We start from the raw sequence: 13,481 nt of genomic DNA on the forward strand, positions 1-13,481 counted from the left end.
CTAATCCTAAAGAGTAAGTTAGTCAAGAAACAAATCAGAAAAAAATATCAATAGTTTTGTTAAAGAGAATAACAACAAAGAAAGAACATACTGAAATTACAGGATGTAGTCAATTCAGTACTGAGGGGAAATTTTATTTCTCTGAATTCTTACATCAACAAAATGGAAAAAAAAACATAACAACTCAATGAATTGAGCATGCAACTAAAAAAACTAGAAAAAAGAAAAAATTAAAAATCCCCAAATGAACATCAAATTGGAAATCCTGAAAATCGAAAGTGAGATAAATAAGACAGAAAGAAAAAACCATTTAGCTAACAAATATGTTGAGGAGTTTGCTTTAGGAAAAAAAGTTCACCATTGGTTAATTCATTTTTTATAAAAGAAAGAAGAAAACCAAATATCCGGTATTAAAAACAAAAAGGGTAAAATCACCAACAGTGAAGAAATCAAAACAAGGATTAGGAAATATTTTGCCCAATTATATGTCAATAAATCTGACAGTCTGTGAAAATGTCTGAACATTTACCAAAAAATAATGAATTACCAAACTTAACAGATCAGGAAATGGAATGCTAAAATAATTACACTTTAGAAAAAATAAATTGAACAAGCCATTAATGAACTCCTGATGGCTAGATGGGTTCACGAAAAAATTATACCAAATATTTAAAAGAATTAATTCCAATACTGTATAAATTATTTGGAAAAATAGGTGAAAAGGGACTCCTAACTTTCTCCCTTCATGACATAAATATGACATATCTAAACCAGGAAGAGATAAAATAGAGAAAGGAAAGTATAGACCTGTTTTCCTAATGAATATCAATAGAAAAATTCTGAACAAAGTACTCACAAGGTGATTAAAGCAATATATCAGAAGGATCAAACACTATGAACAGGTTGGATTTATACTAGGAATGCAGGATTGGTCAAATATTAGATAAACTAAGAACATAATTGACCATACAAATAGCAAAACCGATAGAAATCATGTGATTATCTCAATAGATACTGAAAAAGCTTTTGATAAAATGTATGATTCATTCCTATTAAAAACACTGAGAACTCTGGGGAAAAAGGGAACACTCCTTAAAATGATAAACAGTATCTATCTAAAATCAACAAACAAATATTATATCTAATGGAGATTAGCTAAAAGTCTTCCCAATAAGATCATAGGTGAAACAAAGATGCCTATTATCACCCACTATTCTTCAAAAGAATACTAGAAATGTTAGAGCAAGCTGAGAAGACAAAGAAATTGAAGGAATTAAAATAGTCAGTTAGGAAACAAAATTATCATCATTGCAGATGACATGATGATATACTGAGAGAATCTTTGTGCAACAACTAAAAACTGTTTGAAATAAATTGAATAATTTATTTTGAAATAATAATTGAAATAAATGACAACTTTAGCAAAATTACAAGATGACACAGAATCCCATACATATTTATATGATCAATAAAGCCCAGTAGTCAGAGATAAAGAGAAATATTATATTTAAAATAACCATAAGCAATAAAAAATACTTAGGACCCTACATCACAAGAAAAACACAATAACTACATGAACACAGAAAATACTTTGAACACAAATAAAGTCTGAAGTAAACAACCGGAAAAATGTCAATTGCTCATGGTTAGTCCAAGCCAAATAACAAAAATGACAACTCTGTCTCATTTTCTTATTCAGTGCCATACCAATCAAGCTATCAAAAATTTGTTTGCTAGAGCTCCAAAAATAGGAACAAAATTCTAAGATCCAGAACATAAAGGGAACTAAAGAAAAAAAATGCAAAGGAAGATACTCTATCAATACCAGATCTCAAACTACCTATCATCACAACTATAAGGTACAATATAAGACATAGAGTGGTGGATCAGTGAAATAGATTCAGTGCACCAGACACAGTAGTCAATAACCACAGTAATCTAGTATTTGATTAAATACATAAATTAATTTTAGGGACAAGAACTAAATATTTGATAAAATCTGGGGGGGAAACTGGAAAACAATAGGGCACAAACTACATATAGATTAACTCACACCATTTATCAAGATAAGATCAAAATGGGTCCATGATTTAGACATAAATGATGACACCATCAACAAATTAAAAGGTCAAGGAAAATCTACTTGTCTGATCTATAGGAGTGGGAAAGAATTTGTGACCAAATAAGAGATAGAGAGCATTACACAATAACAAACAGATAATTTTGATTATTTTAAATCAAAAAATCTTTTGTACAAACAAAACCAATGCAATCAAGATTAGAAGGCAAGTAGAAGGCTGAAAAACAATTTTTACAGCAATTGCCTCTGATAAGGGCCTCATTTCTCAAATGAGAACTAGCTGTAGTAGGTGAATATAATGGAATACAATTTCAATAAGAAATGATGAATGATAGATTCCAGAAAATCTGAGAAAAACAAGTTTGAATTGATGGAAAGTGAAATGAACAAAACAAGGAATATGTTGTACATAATAGCAGCAACATTATGTGCTGATGAACTATGAATGACTCAGCTCTTCTCAGCAATACCACTAAGACAAGTACAAAGGACTTGCAGAGGAAAATGATATTCACAAGCCGATAAAGAATTGAAAACCAGTCTCATTCATGAATTTCAGGGCAAAAGTTTTCTATAAGAACTTGGCAAAGGGAATAGAATATTTTTTCACTTTATTGTTTCTTTATATTTAACAATCTTTCTTATTAAATTTTGAGTTCCAGTCGTGTCCCTCCTCCTCAACCTTTTTGCAACCATTGAAAAGGCAAACTATATGACTTACATTATATATCTGAAATAATGGAAAACTCACTTTCTTATTAGTCACATATTTAAAAAAAGAAATAAAAGAATATGGAAATTATAATGGGTGTGAAGTGATAACTCAGAGTTGTTTAATTTTGCCTTTCTCTGCTCAATAGTGATTTAGAAATTTTTTTTTCATGTGACTATATATATTTGATTTCTTCTGCTGGAATCCTCCCATTTATATCTTTTGACTTTCTCAAATGGGTAATGCTCTTATTTGATAGATTTGATTCAGTTTTATTTTGTTTTTTATTGCTGTGATTTGTATATCTTTTTATGATTTTTTTTATTTTGTTGTTTTATATGTTGTATTTTGTTATTTTGTATGGTATTTTTTATATTGTTGTTTTCCATTAGTCATGTCCCACTCTTTGTGACTCTATTTGGGGTTTACTTAGCTCTTTTTAAGTCTCAAGTAAGATCTGTTCTTTTACTGATTTTTTTCCAGCTACTCTTTGTGTGGTGCCTTCCCTCTTAATTATTTCCTTTTTATCCCCTATATAGTATCCTCTGGAAATATTTATTTGCTTGTATTATTTGCCAGTTAAATTATAAGCTGCTTCAAGTTAGGTCCTGTATTTTGCAGAAGTTTTTATACTCAGAGATTATCACACTCCCTGTCACATAGAAAGCACTTAATAAATGCTTGCTGATTGATCTTACTCGCAAAATAACAGTTCCTCATATTAAGCTTTTTTCTTTGTAAATTTATTTTTATATAAAACTTAAATATAAAATAAGAAAATAAAAAAGGATACAAACTTAAATACCAAAACTAAAGTAATACAAAATGAGGGGGAGGGGGAAAGTATAGCCAGGTACACAACAGAACATGAGAGAGGATTCAAAATCAAAATATATAGCAATAACTTTCCATTTCAAGAAAGGCAATATAATAAATACTAAGCCTTGTGTTGAGAGCTGCCCATCTTTACTTCCTTGGAAGTTTTCTTTTGTTCTCTAATGTGACTTTTATTTTCATCTTTCCCTTACTCCATCCCTACCTCCAGAACACTACAATGAATTAACACTACAATTGGAGATATAGATAGATATAGACACATACATACAGATGTAGATATGAAGATACACACATATACACATTCATATACATACACACATGCATACTTACATATACACACATGTGTGTAATCATATTAAGATATAAGGAACCATATCATTCTACAGTTAGACATCTTCTCCTAGATAACCTACAGTTTTCCTTCAGTCATGAAAACCTGAGTTCAGATCAGGCCTCAAACCTTTACCAGATGTGTGATCCTGGGCAAGTCACTTAACCTCTGTTTGCCTTAATGCCCAGGTGAAGGAAATAGCAAAACACTCCAACATTTTTGACATGAAAACACCAGGGACAGAACTGGCATGTCACAAAAAAGTTCAACACAATATGAACAGAGTTTTCACCCTCCAGGTCTCCTCTTCTCCTCTATCCTTATTGAGCCCTGATGTAGAGCTTAACATAAATGTTGAAAAGAGGAAAGTTAGACAGTCCTTCATAAGGGTATTATTAATATTCTGCCTGGTGAAAAATCAAGCTAAGAAAGGTAGCAGAAGGAAAGGATGGTACTCAGGGTTTCTTGTAGACTCTCATCCTCTAGAGACCTTAATGGAAATTATATCTTCTAATTGGTGGGGGTTTTGTGCTTTGTTACTGTTCAGAATTGAGGTTAGAACTTCTGCCTCTTTGTAGATGACTTTCCTATAGGTTATTACATTGGAGGTCAGCGTTCCACACAATCATTTAAAGGTGATGAGTAGGAGAACCGTTTCTGAACCAATCACTCTTCTGCTTATAAAGCTCAATTGCATCTATGATAAAATATAAAGTCTGCAGGTATTTGAAGCCTTGAATAATCTAACTTCAGCTTACCTTTCCAGGATTTCATTCTCCTCAGGCAATTTATGTCCAAGTCAACCTGGTTTATTTGTACTTCTTCATACTGGACATTCCATTTCTTATCTGCTTGCTTTGCAAACATTACCTCCCATGCCTGGGACATCTTCCTCCATCTCTGCCTTTCACAATGGTTAGCTTACCTAAAAATGCCCCTCAAGAACTACCTGCTACATGAGGCCTTTTCTGAGTATCTGGTCTTCTCAATGATTGGGCTAGTTCATTGTCTTACTTATAAGCCCTCTCCCCAACAGTGCACTCCCTTTATTTCTTTATATTTAGTTTGCAATTATTTCCTATTTAAACTCTGCTATTCCACTGGCATGGGAAATCCCTAGTGAGGAAACTCTCTCAGCTAAATAAGTAACTACTCCACAACTCATAGAGTGGCTAGGGGTCATAGGAGGTTAAAGAATGCATTAGTGTGTAGGAAGTGGAATTTGAACCCAAGGCTCTCTGACTGCAAGGCATAATCTGTACCTGGGATGCCAGACTGTATCTATCACAGACCTAGATGAAATACAGGTTTGTATCTTTTTGTAGGGGTAAATGTTTAGAGTACAATTAGAGAGAATGAAAGCTCCTTAAAGGCAGAGAAAAGGTGTAGAGACAAAAGAGGGAATATGGTTTGTGAAAAGTAGCAAAAAGACTATTTAGTGACTGAAAATCTGTGTAGCTGCGTATTTGAAAGATAGTAAGGTATAAGAAAACAAGACAGGTAGTTTGGGGCCAGGTTGTGAGGGACTTTACAGCAAATGGAGGATTTTCTTTTTGACAGTGGAGATAACAAGTAGTGACAGAAATTTATTCAGTATGCAAGTGGCATGGTCAAATCTGTGTTTTGTAAGATCATTTTGGCAGAAAGAGGAAATGCAACTATGAAGGTGACTATGAAAGGCAATATACAAAAGATTTGAATGTGAGCTCAAGGTAACTTTAAACAATGAGGGAGAGAGAGAGAGAAAGAGAGAGAGAGAGAGAGAAAGAGAGAGAGAGAGAGAGAGAGAGAGAGAGAGAGAGAGAGATCAGCTCCTGATTTGCACTTGAGGGGATTACAGAGTTTCCTGGAGGATTGTTGCATTGTCAGATAAGTGGCGCAGTGGACTTACCTGAAAGTTTGAGTCAGAAAAAAGATTGAACCCAAAGTTTCCAGAACTTGAGGCCAACTATCGATCCCTTCCAGCAGCAGGAAGTGTATTTTAGGTTAAAGGTAAATTCCAGAAGATAGAAAATCACACAAGGTACCACATTCTTAAAATCAAATGACTTTTCTGTGCCAGTTCCAAAAATATGTGCCAGGCTGATGAGAGGAGCTGCCATCAGCAGAATGTCCAGTCCTCTCTTGTTATGCACCATTAACTTCCACACAGCACAATGTGAATATTTTCAGAAGGTGGAACTTCAGCAAAAGAAAATAAATCTGTGGGCTTAAAAGTTGTGGACATCTCACAGATGAGAAAGTTCTAAAGATTGGCCTTTTGTGCCAAGAATGGTAAATAAGCTGAACTACAGGTGTAAGGTTGGAGTTCCAAGTTTTGTATTCTAGAGACTGATTAAGCATGGAGATGGGCAGTGGCAAGGAAATGCACCAGTCCTGTTGATAATATCTTTTTTTCTCTCTTTGATATGTCCAGATCTGGTCACCATGTACCTTAGCACAAAATCCTCTCTGATTGTTTGGAATAGATCAAGCTCCTTCTGCAGCTCCCAAGAAGTTGGGTTATTTAAAATTTTATTATGGTCATCAAGATCTGGGCAGAGAGACAAAGAAATATAGTCCCATTTAGAACTTCCAATGCAAACTCTGGATAAGGCAGACATGATAGATCTCTAAAGAAAACTGAATGAGGACAGAAAAGAATATATCTTTTTCTCAGCCTCACACAGTGCATATACAAAAGTGACCACGGCATAAAAATTTCACAGTCCAGTTCAGAAAGGCAGAGATAATCAAAGCATCCTTCTCAGATCATAAAGCAATAAAAATTATATGTAATAAAAGGCCAGGGAAAGGTAGACCAAAAATTAATTGGAAATGAAATAATCTATTCGTAAAGAATGAGTGAGTTAAACAGCAAATCAAAGAAACAATCAACAACTTCATTCAAGAGAATGACAATAATGAGACAACCTATCAAATCTTATGGAATACTGCAAAAGCATTTCTTAGGAGAAGTTTTATATCCTTGAATGCCTACATGAATAAAATAGAGAGAGAGGATACCAATGACTTGGGTATACAGCTGAACAAGCTAGAAAAAGAACAAACTAAAAATCCTCAAGTTAATACCAAATTAGAAATACTGAAAACCAAAGGAGAGGTTAATAAAATTGAAATTAAGAAAACTATTGAACCTATAAGTAAAACTAAGAGTTGGTTTTATGAGAAAACCAATAAAATTGATAAATATTCATCAATTTGATTTTAAAAAAAGAAAGAAGAAAACCAAATTACCAACACCAAAAATGAAAAGGGTGAACTCATCTCCATTGAGGAGGAACCTAAAAAAAAATTAGAAATTGCTTTGCCTAATTGTATGCCCATAAATTTGACAATCTAATTGAGACAGATGATTATTTTTAAAAATATAAATCGCCCAGATTAACAGAAGAGGAAGTTAAATACTTAAATAACCACAACTCAGAAAAAGATATTGAACAAACCATCAATGAAATCCCTAGGAAAAAATCCCCAGGGCCAGATGGATTTATAAGTGAATTCTATCAAACATTTAAAGAACAGTTAATTCCAGTATTATATAGATTATTTGGGAAAATTAGAGTGGAAGCAGTCCTTGCAAATTCTTTTTATAATACAAATATGATTTTGATACCTAAACCAAGAAGAGTCAAAACACAGAAATAAAATAGACCAATATCTCTAATGAATATAGATGCGACATTTTTAAATAAGATTCTAGCAAAAGAAATACAGTAATTTATCAGGAGAATAACTCTATGATCAGGTAGGATTTATACCAAGAATGCAGGACTGGTTCAATATTAGGAAACTATTAGCATTAAGGATCATATCAACAGCAAAACTAACAGAAACCAAGTTATTATCTCAATAGATACAGAAAATGCTTTCGAATAAATACAACATCCATTCCTATTGAAAATACTGTAGAACAAAGGAATAAATGGAAATTTTGATAAAGTAATAAGCAGTATCTACCTAAAACCTACAGCAAGCATTATATGCAATGGAGATAAGCTAGATGTATTTCCAATAAGATCAAGGATGAAGCAAAGATGTCCATTATAACCACTGTTATTCAATATGGTAGTAAAAATTTTAGCTGTAGCAATAAGAGAATAATAATAAATTGAAGGAATTGGAATGCACAAAGAATAAACTAAGTTGTCATTCTTTGTAGATTTTATGATGATATACTTTGATAATCCCAGAGAATAAAGTAAAAAACTACTTGAAAAAATAAACAACTTTAGCAAAGTTGCAGTTCACAAAACTGACCCACAGAAATCTTCTGCATTTCTGTATAGTAATAACAAAGCCCAACAACAAGAGATAGAAAGAGAAATCTCATTTAAAGCTACAGTAGACACTATAAAATATTTAGGAGTCTATCTGCCAAAACAAACCCAGAGGCTATATGAATACTCTTACAAAATACTTTTTACACAAATAAAGTCAGATCTAAGTAAGTGGAAAAACATCAGTTGCTCACAGATAGGCCGAGCCAATATAATAAAAATGACAATTCTACCTAAATTAATTTACTTAATTCAGTGTCATACCAATCAAACTATCAGATACCTATTTTCTAGAAATAGAAGAAATAATATCAAAATTCATCTGGAAGAACAAAAGGTCCAGAATATCAAAGGAACTAATGAAAAGAAATGCTAGGGAAGGTGTCCTAGCTCTACCAGATCTCAAATTGTATTATAAAGCAGTAACTATCAAAACCACTTTGTACTAGCTAAGAAACAGAAGGGTAGACCAGTGGAATATGTTAGGTACTCAAGACACAGTAGTCAATGAATATAGCAAACTAGTGTTTGATAAACTCAAGGACCCTAGCTTCTGGAATAAGAGCTCACTATTTGACAAAAATTTCTGGGAAAACTGGATAACAGTGTGGCAGAAACTAGTGTGTAGACCAATGCCTGACACAGTACACAAGAATAAAGTTTAAATGGGTACATGTTTAGGTATAAAGATTCATACTACAAACAAATTAGTAGGACAAAGAATACAGTTTTTATCAGATTTATGGAAGAATTTTTGAGTAAACAAGAGATAGAAAATATTATGAAGTACAAAATGGATAATTTTGATTACATTAAATCGAAAAGGTTTTGCCCAACCAAACTCAATGTAAACAAGATTAGGAGAGAAGCAGAAAACTGGGAAAGAATTTTTGCAACTAGTATCTGTGATAAAGGCCTCATTTCTAAAATATATAGAGAATTGAGTCAAATACACAAGAATGCAAGCTATTCCCCAATTGATAAATGGTCAAAGAATATGAGCAGACAATTTTCAGAGGAATAAATCAAAGCTACCTATAGGCATAAGAAAAAATGCTCAAAATCACTATTGATCAAAGAGATGCAAATCAAAACAATTCTGAGGTACCATATCACATCTATCAGATTGGCTAACATGACAAAACAAGAAGGTGATAAATGTTGGAGAAGATGTGGGAGAGTTGAAACACTAATTAATTGTTGGTAGAGCTGTGAGCTGATCCAACCATTCAGGAGAACAATTTGGAATTATGCCCAAAGGGCTACAAAAATATGCATACCCTTTGACCCAGCTTCTAGGACTGTGTCCCCAAGAGATCATAAAAATGGGAAAGGGTCCCACATGTACAAAAATATTTATAATAGCTCTCTTTGTCGTGGCCAAATACTGGAATTCAAGGGGATGCCCATCAATTGGGAAATGGCTGAATAAATTGTGGAAATGAATGTAATGGAATAGTATTGTGCTATAAGAAATGATGAACAGGAAGACTTCAGAGAAGCCTAGAAAAACTTATATGAACTGATGCTGAGCAAAAGGAGCAGAACCAGGAGAAGTCTGTACACAGCAATAACCACAGTGTGCAAGAAATTTTTCTGGGAAACTTAGTACTTCATTGTAATTCAAGGACTTAAAAAATTCTCAGTGGTTTCTTATGGCAAAATGCCTTCTACATCCAGAGAAAGAGCTATGGAATTCAAGCATAGAATGAAGCAGATCATTTTCTTTTGTATTATGTTTTATTTTGTTTTATGATTTCTCACAGTCATGTTAATTCTTCTATGTAACATGACTAAGGTGAAAATGTATTTAATAGCAATGTATGTGTAGAACTTATATAAAATTGTATGCTGTCTCAGGGAGGGAGTGGGGAGGTAGGAGGGAAAAAAATCTAACATATGGAAGTGATTGTAGAATACTGAAAAAAAATAAAATAACTTTAAAAATTAAATTAAGAAGAGAATATGGATCAGAACAGGAAAAAGAAAAAGAAAAAGAATTTCCATTGCAAGTCTTCCTGGGATATCCTAGAGACTTGTCTGAAGTATCAGCTCCCTTTGGCCAAGTCCCCAGTAGAGCTCTCTTTCCTCTTGATCACTGTTTTATCAACTCTAGTTCATTTCCTCTTTCACCACTGTCAGGCACCATTTCTGTAACAGTTCCTCATTTCTTTCTATTTCAGACCCCAAAAATTCACAACTGAGACAGGCTTTAGAGATTATTTAATAAAAGCTTGTTATTTCAAAAGAATTGAAATTGAGACATAGAAAGTGAAAAAAATTTATTCAAAGCTGCAAGATTATTAGAATTGTTAGACTCAAACTAGATGAAAGGATTTTATAGAAGGAAATCTTGCTTTCTTTAGAAGATGGCTTCTGTCCTCATATTAAATAGTGAAATTCCAGTGTCACCTTCGACTCAAAGGGTCAATTGTATGAGATTCTCTCTTCATTGCAAGAGATTTGTTATTCAGTGTTTTTCAACTGTGTGAAAGGTAAGAGGTCTTGGTGAGAGCTGGAAAGAAGAGTGATTTGACTCCTGGTTTCCAGAATTGAGTGGGAAGTCTCAGGATTCCTACTTTTCTTCAGGTTTATGAAAATGGAAAAAGAAGCTGAGAAGGTGCCACTAAAAATTTCTCTGATCTTCCTATTGCCAATATTGAAAGTTATGATTGCTCAGCGACCCATTATTCTCAGATTTGTTTGTTACTTAGTGTTGGGGGAAGTGTAACTCAGTCTGTAGATTTGTATTCCCTGATATTTTCATGCATAAAAATCACCCCCTACCTCTTTGTACCTGAAAATGGTCACAAACTCCTACCTTGGGATGGAGGTGAGATGCAAAGGCCCAACCTCTTTCACTGATGTGGCCTCATCTGAAGTGTTTTTATCTCATTACAAAAGTTATCTGTAAAAGCTGATTAAGCCATTACTGACCTCTGGTAATCAGCCCGTCAATGTGTTCTTTAAAGGAAAATTCTTCATTAGGAATTTTCATCCTGATTAATGTGACAAAACTCAGGACAAAGAGAATTAAAGAAGTTTATTATAAGTATGTCAAGGTAGCAACACATTGAAGGGCTGATCACTGGAGATAAGCAATGGCTTCAAGGTGTGGCCAGGGGTCCAGGACTCCTCAGTCCTTGGGGAGAAGAAAGGTGGAATTGGTGGCCAAGAATGGATGGATAAAATATTCAGGGAATAGGGGTCTAGATGCTGGAATTTGGGAGGTATAAGATTATGAATCAGGACTCCTCGGTCCTTAGAAGAAAGGGCAGACAGGTTGGCCTGGTGAGTGGGAATTGGAAAGAGGAAAATTTGACAATCTATTGGTCCTAGATTGGGACTCTGAGCAGTGGGAGGGGCATGGACCTAAATCTCTGGGATGCTGAGTGCCTCTGCACATAGTCCAGCTGGTGTAGTCAGTGAATGACCATCTCAGGCAGATAAAACTATACTAGCTCTGAGAGGTTGCAATAACCAAAATGAATCAGCAAAGTCAGCAGGTCTCCACCAACAAAGTAGTCCATTACCAAGTACTGAGCAGTGGATGTCGAGAGAGAATGAAAATTATTAATCTCCTACAATATTCCAGGTACTTCACTAAATAATTTACACATAATTTCACATATAACCCATTCTCACTACCTTATCAACTATGTCCATCAAATCTCAATGCCCTGGACTCCTGGGAGCACTCTGCAGCTCAAAGCATCATGGGCTCTAGCTAACTTACAACCCAACCTCAAGGCCAATCTCTTAAACTTTCCAGGGGAATTTAGAAAACTAACACCCTAGCACCTCCTGCTTGAAAAAGAAAAGTCATTGTATTAAGAGGCAGTAAGTTCTCCTTCACCAGAGGTTTTTAAGGAAAACCAGAAAACTATTTATTGGAAACATTGTGAAAGGACCTCCTGTTTGGACCTGAGCAGAACCAGAGGTCACCTGAATTCCCTTCGAATGTGATGCTCTAAGTAATCCCTTTTCTTTCCCATGGTGAAGGAACATGACTGCTGCTTTTATTAGCAGGAAAATGTGGCTCAGGACCAGAAAACAGTTCACAGCAACACTTCTGGCCATTATAATTACAAACTGTACAAAAGCAAACGGATTTTCTAGCTTCAAAGTACTTAAAATCACATGGTATCAAATTAGATTGAACTTTAGACATGTTCACTTCACGTCTCAGAATGCTAGTTTTCACAAAGTCCTATGCTGTTAGCCTGTTCTCTCACCAGCAAGAAATTAGGTAAATCCTCCCATTTTGGGATGTCCATTTCTCTTTCTACAGTCTTTCTGCCTCCAAATAAAGGTCTGATATTTCACGACCTCATCCTTGTTGCCATTTGTAACACCAATGCAATATTCATAGTACTTGCAGCAGTCTTGAATATGCCAGCACAATTCTGGATTGCAAAATACAACAGACTCTCCACATGGAAGACAGAACCAGAACATTTATTCAATCTACAGCATGCCAAGTCTCAACACCAGAAAGCCAAATCCATCACAGTAACAAAGAAATCTATACACACTAACAATGCAGAGGGCAATACCATTCTGAAACCTTCCTTTTGTTAGGATTCCCACAAACTGCTCCCTTAAATAGCTCATAAACAGGCTCCCTTAAACAAAATAACAAACAAGCTCTATCACTCATGGTAGCTAGTTGCCTGCTTTTCTCTCTCTCCCTCAATTCTGATTGTTCTGGCCAAATTTTCTCTCAGCTCTGCTCTAGCTCCACCCCTTCCTATTCCATGTGACTTAGACACATGTCACTGAGGTTTCCAAGTGACTTAAGAAGACCACATGGGTCTATTAAAAAATGGGAAAAGTCTTCACGTTTAAAATATCATTACACTTTCAGTGGAGAGGGAGAGATAGAGAACATATTGGGAACACAAAACCTTGTAGAAGTGAAGGATAAAAGTTTAAAAATGCAGAATTGGCCAAATAGAAAAAGAAGAATAAAATTTCACTAAAAAAAATATAATATACTAAAAATTAAAATTGGGTAAGCAGAAGCTAATGACTCCATTACACATCAAGAAATAATAAACAAAGTCAAATGGATGAAAAAAATAGAAGAAACTTTGGAATATCTCATCAGAAACAGAACTTTCTTAGAAAATAGATCAAGGAGAGATAATTTACACATTTTTGGACTACTTGAGAGACATCATCAAAGAAAGTACCTAGATTTCATATTTCAAGAAAGTGAAATAACCCATCAATAACCTT

At 34.3% G+C, this 13,481-nt stretch overlaps 1 long non-coding RNA gene across 2 annotated transcripts in view; it reads right to left on the reverse strand.

The window, feature by feature from the left end:
• LOC140520452 (uncharacterized) overlaps positions 1–6,337 on the reverse strand; it is a 57,046-nt gene extending 50,709 nt beyond the window's left edge. Inside the window, exon 1 of one of the 2 annotated variants that reach the window (XR_011972508.1) lies at positions 5,852–6,337. This is a non-coding gene — a long non-coding RNA (uncharacterized lncRNA). The remainder of the gene's footprint in view (positions 1–5,851) is intronic. The other variant, XR_011972507.1, reaches the window with a different exon arrangement.
• Between the last annotated feature and the right edge of the window lie 7,144 nt (positions 6,338–13,481).

Source organism: Notamacropus eugenii, chromosome 1 (assembly GCF_028372415.1).
Source record: "Notamacropus eugenii isolate mMacEug1 chromosome 1, mMacEug1.pri_v2, whole genome shotgun sequence".
Classification (NCBI taxonomy): Eukaryota; Metazoa; Chordata; class Mammalia; order Diprotodontia; family Macropodidae; genus Notamacropus; species Notamacropus eugenii.